Genomic DNA, 6,000 nt, shown 5'->3' with positions numbered 1-6,000 from the left:
ACCCACTTGGATAGTATTTTTAGCCACAAGGACGCTTCCAGGTTTTCAAATGGTAAAAGGTGCACCAAAGCTTTCAGGAAGGCTGAATATTCCAGGGCAGCAATAAAAATAAGTTTAAATTTCCAAGAAAAAGAACTTTTCAGCTGGGCCAGAGCTGTGGAATAAAGAGGTGTTTAGTTAACAGCTTTTCCAGACATTAGTGCAGAACCAGAAGACTTTTTTTTCCTCCCACGTAGTAAAAACACCTGGAAATATTAGGAGCCTTTGGGACAAGAAATGATCTTTCAGCTTCTGAATATTTTTGCAGTTCTAGTTGATGCTAAAGGGAAATTTTAGGAAACAAAATTTAGAAGTTGTTTTCATTGACTTTGGGAAAAGAAATTTCTCACTTCAATGTTATTTAATCCCAACAAATAGACCCTCAGTTCTTACAGTCATGCTCAGCTGTTAATCGATTAATAACAACTGGGGGGATGTAATCAGAAGTGGACAAGTACAGAGAACACTGGACTATTTGTTCAGAGAAGGGTTTCTGAGGTTGCTGTTTTCATCCCATAGCTGCCTGATCTTGGCAGGCTTCTTTAGCCTGATGAATTTCTGCTTCCAAAATGGCATGATTAAAGGGAATGTTGGTTTTCCCCAATTCTAAATTTCTGTGACTCTTATTTTCTTTGTATATTTGTCCAGAACCTTCCAGAAATAAAAAGGATTAGGAATATATATATATACACACACACACATATATATACACACACATATTTATACATACATATTTAAAAACAAATATATGTATTATTATATAAGTATTGTATCTATAATATAACATATTATATAAATAAAATTTAATTAATATATAAATAGTACATAATACTTCCTATGAATATTCATTCATTGTATTTACATATATTCACTTACATGTATCCATATCTCAGGGATGGAAATGATGGAAAACTAGCACTTAGTTTTCTGATAATGGGCTTTTATATAGAGCTGGTTTACATAGTGAAGTCCCCAGAAGTTAAAAATATTTCATTTAGGCGTCGTTTTATTTGAACTCTGTACCAGGGCCTTTTCCACTCTGAGGGCTGGTTTTCAAAGCAGCTCAGTAGTGTTAACCCTTTCCTCTCGCTGCACCACGCCTCAGGGGGTCTGTGCAGCGAGTACCGGAGGGTTCCCTGGTTAAAACTGGTATCCAGGTGGTGCCTGGGTGACTCAGTGAGTTAAGCCTCTGTCTTCAGCTCAGGTCATGATTTCAGGGTCCTGGGATCGAGCCCCGAATCGGGCTCTCTGCTCAGCAGGGAGCCTGCTTCCCTCTCTCTCTGCCTGCCTCTCTGCCTACTTGTGAACTCTCTCTGTCATATAAATAAATAAAATCTTAAAAAAAAAAACAAAACTGTTATCCACACTAGTGCTTCCATTATCCTCTCTGTCATTCCAACCCAAGCAGGACCCATTCTACATAAATCAGGAAAAAGTAAACAGAATAAAGGGACGTTATCTACGAGATTATCTAGGTGAAGAGAGATGCTTGGCCGGTTGCAAGCTCGCGCCCGAGTCCGAAGCCTTGCCTTGAGTGTGTCGTCTGAGACAGTGACAAGCCCTGTGGGAGTAAAAACAGCGCCTAAGATCCTGTATCAGAGCTGAATGTTTTCCCACAATAATACGCAACTTGGAAAATTAAATTATAGGTATAAAGAACGTTATACAGACTTTGATACAATTTGTTTGACTAAACAGCTTGTCAACATTTTCTTCACAAGAAAGTTATCAGAAAAACATTTTACTTTCCTAAACAATGAAGAATTTGAGTCTTATACAACTTTTCAAAGGATATAAGCCTGGTAATCAATGCAGATAAATTACTGCAAATACCAATTAAATTAAATTGCTTTAGGAAAAATCGAGGAGGTAAATGAGGCCAATAACTAAAAAGAAGAAAAACTGAGTAGCTGAGTAAGAATTGGAATGATAAAGCCAGTTTTTCAAGGGCGAGCCGCTCATTATCTCGTTGGAGTAACTCAAATAACTCGTCGCTGACCCGTCGCTGACCAATTCTCTGCCCACCTTCTGCTTTCCTCTTGTCTACAGCAATAATATAACTTACACTGGCCTTCCAAACCCTAGCTGAAATGGTCAAACAGCTCATTCCCTTAGTTAAGTCTGCCCCCATATCACGTGTTTTGGCATTACAGAATCAAACGAAGCTTCATATTCAACAACCGAAAACCTAAATGTCTGTAATAGTTCCTAGTATATGGAAAGGATATTGAACACAATGAGAAAATTGAGTTCATTGTTTCATAATTATTGTATTTTTCATTAACTCTCTTCCTAGGACTATTTGCAATTGATTAGAGTTATGAATGAGAAAACTATAAAGTGAAGCAAAAAGGTCTTAATTAAATGATTTAACTTGTGTATTTTTATTTTTATTGTCTTGATTCTTCCAAAGCTTTATCACAATGGCTTAATTACCTAAGTTCTTTAGGATTGGTGAAATAATCAATAATTGGAAACTCAAGTCCATTCACTTCCATTGAGAACCTATGAGGTGTCAGTCACTTCCCACACCATCCACTCAAGATTCCTCCTCGTTTCATGTGCCATACAGAAAGACAAAATGTGGCAACTAAACTGTGACATGTGTTCTTATCAGTTAGCTGTTTTTATTTTATACTTCTTGAAAGAGATCTTTTAGGCTTATTTAGAAGTGCATTTATTTTTATCATGTCTCTCTATTCTATAAATAAAAGGGAAAACACAAGTGAAATAAATTGGTTGAGATATTCCTAAAACTCCTTTGCAAAATTCAACTATTCATTACTCAACGTAGAATTATATGCCTGTGTTTTTCATACCACATCATCCTCGATGTCTTCAAGTGTGACTATGCAATTCTACTGACGACAAACTGTAAAAGAAATCAAACTCTTTTGGTGCTGGCTTATTAGCACACTTGTATAGCCAGCCAAACATTGGTTCCAACTTCTAGAATCTTGCTCAGCTCCTCTGAATCTCCATGGTCCACATCCGGTCACCCCACCCATTTGGTTCCAAGATTGTTCTGCTACTGTCTCTGGGATTTTACTCCAAAAGGCTGATACACATTTGCAAGTTTCAAGATTTGAGCTTTTGGACAAGTGCACATCACCGTGACTGCCTTGACTAACGTAGATTGCAAGATGCCATCTGCTGCTATTGATCTGATTACCTTTTTTTTAATGTGAAAATTCTTTTTCATAATTTTTAGTGGGGGGGGGCAAAAGGAGAAAGAGAATCTTAAGCAGGCTCCATGACCAGCATGGAGCTCGGCATGGGGCTCGATGTCACAACCCTTAGATCATGACATGAGTGGAAATCAAGAGTCAGACATTTAACCTATTGAGTCACCCAGATTCCCCCCCAAATTTTTTGTATTAAAAAAAAAAAAATTTGCCTCTGAGAATCAACAAGATTGATATTTTGTCTCATTTCATTCTTACAACAACTTCATGGGGTGGAAATGCTTTACTCACCAAAGTCAGGCAAAGAGACCAAGACCACAATGTTAGTAAATTACAGGTAAGGCATATGTACATAAAGTCAGTTGCTTCTTTTGGGATAGAATTGGTCTTAGGTCAAAGGGCAAAGCAGGTGAGACGTGTCTCACACTCTTCCATCTGCCATTTCAGCCGCTCCTTCCTCCCTGTCACTTGTCCACAGACAACTCTGTGTTCTTTGATTCACCTTGGACATTGGATCATTCCAAACCCTTGTTGTAGCGACATTGATTGCCTGAGGACATTCAGCTAATCATTCAAAAGCAGTTAGTGTTCATCTATTAAGTGCCATCAAAAATGATACCAGAATTGAGATACAAGAACAACTACGCACAAGGAGGACAGACCCAAGGAATACTTCTCACAATTTCTAACATTTCTCATGATTACTAGGGTGGTTCCTATTCCATTCCTACAGTCAAGCATATGGTGTCACAGGCTTCCATAATTTCTCACACCTCACCTTCAGTCATGAGTATAGCACCTTGCTTAAAATCCTCTTTCAGAAAGGACTAGTTAACCCTCTGGGAGGAGTGCGATCAGCTGAAAGCCACCCGCTGCTGGCCCCTTCAGGGATGACCTCAGCTTTCTAGCTGTAGGGCACGTTTAGGGCACGTTCTTGTTGAGATAGCCCATCCCGGACTGGGTGAGGATGAGGCATGAAGCACAGCCATTTCCACCTCCCACCGTTTGCTCTAAGGGACAACAGTGCATAGGGGCTTCCTGTGGGACGAACACAGAGCAATGTCACGTGGGCAGAGTAGGCTGACGGCTTCCTGCCTTTCCTTTTCCCAGGTGTTACTTCCCAACAAAACCTCTCTGCTCCTCATGTGTTCTCAACATGTGCTTTCCTGTCTGCAAAATTCTGCTTTCCATCCACTCGAAAAGTTCCTCTCTTCTCCTCCATGCAGTTAAATCTCCCGCCTTTTGGCAAACATACTTGCATCCACTGCCTTGTGCAAACGAGTCTGCTCGGTCACCTTCAGCCCATGTAAAAAACGTCGATGGGGGCGCCTGGGTGGCTCAGTGGGTTAAGCCTCTGCCTTCAGCTCAGGTCATGATCTCGGGGTCCTGGGATCGAGCCCCACATCGGGTTCCCTGCTCGGTGGGGAGCCTGCTTCCTCCTCTCCCTCTGCCTTCCTCACTGCCTACTTGTGATCTCTCTCTATCAAATAAATAAATAAATAAATAAAATCTTAAAAAAATTTTTAAAATGTCGATGATCTTAATTTATGTTGGACTTACACTGATGCTATTTTACTGACTGTTATGTTGTACTATAACTGCCTTATATATGTTGGTTATATTTTCTCAACATCTTAAAAGTAGCAGACCTGGCCTGCTCAGGTCCCCTCAGATTCAAAATTTCTGTTGGTGAGGATGGAGCCCCTTTGGAGCATTTTCAAAGACCAGCCCCTGCAGATCATCTCCTGGCCACTGCCCTTGGACTATTGGGGCCACTCTGTCAAGATGGGCAAATAGCCAGAAGCGCGTGGGTTGTTTATTTTTATTCCCTCATCATCTTCCCTCCCTTGACCTGGCTCACTCTCCTGAAACCATTAACCAATCTGGTAATTGAGTGCTGGGGGGAAGCCCAGCAAATTTGCATAGATTTAGACAACTCTGAGGCATAAGTTAAAATCTAGTATTCCTCTGCATAATCGTGATAAACCTTATTTTCTATTGGTCTTGCATCTGAAGTTGTACAGTTGCCTATCTTCTTCCTCTCACCGTCCTTCCTCCTCCGCCTCCATGTTAATTTCTGGGAAAACTTGCTTTAACATTGATTGCACATAAATATTCATTCCAGAGTCTCTTCTGGAAAACATGTTTTCTGTGTACTATGTGTAACACCTAATACTATGTGAGACATGTTAGCTTAAACCATAAACAATTACTGTTATTCAACTGTTTATGACCAATAAGGGTAGTCATTTCCAGTGATTTATAAGTTGTGGCTCCATGTTGAATAACTAATCAGGAGGAAATTTTGAGGCTAACTTCAACAACTGCCTTTGTAAATTAATAAAATCATATACACATAATAATAATAATACATAGGCATACACACAAATACATGGCAGAATTCATGTTGAGCAAACATTTTCCATCCACTTATAATATGACAAGGGCAGGAATAGGCTTAAATCAAACAAGATGATTTCTGATGACTTATTTGAGAAAATGAATAAACTCTTTGATCATTGGAATTTGGGAAGACTTTTGTTAACAAGAAAACCATTGCTTGAGTCCACAAATTGAGTTACAAAGATCCATTACAATAATGGCTTCGTGTAATATAATCACAGCAAACAGATTATGCCTGTAATTTTTATTTTGCTATGTAACATAAGGAAAACTTACAAGATAAAACTTTATAAGTTTTTTTCCAAGGAGATTCTTACATAAAAAGGCAACAGTATTTTTGGTATAATTTCGTTATCATCCTGCCTAGATGTGG

Source organism: Meles meles, chromosome 14, assembly GCF_922984935.1.
Source record: "Meles meles chromosome 14, mMelMel3.1 paternal haplotype, whole genome shotgun sequence".
NCBI classification, from domain to species: Eukaryota; Metazoa; Chordata; class Mammalia; order Carnivora; family Mustelidae; genus Meles; species Meles meles.
The sequence above is the reverse complement of the archived record's forward strand: the minus strand, read 5'-3'. Positions refer to the sequence as shown.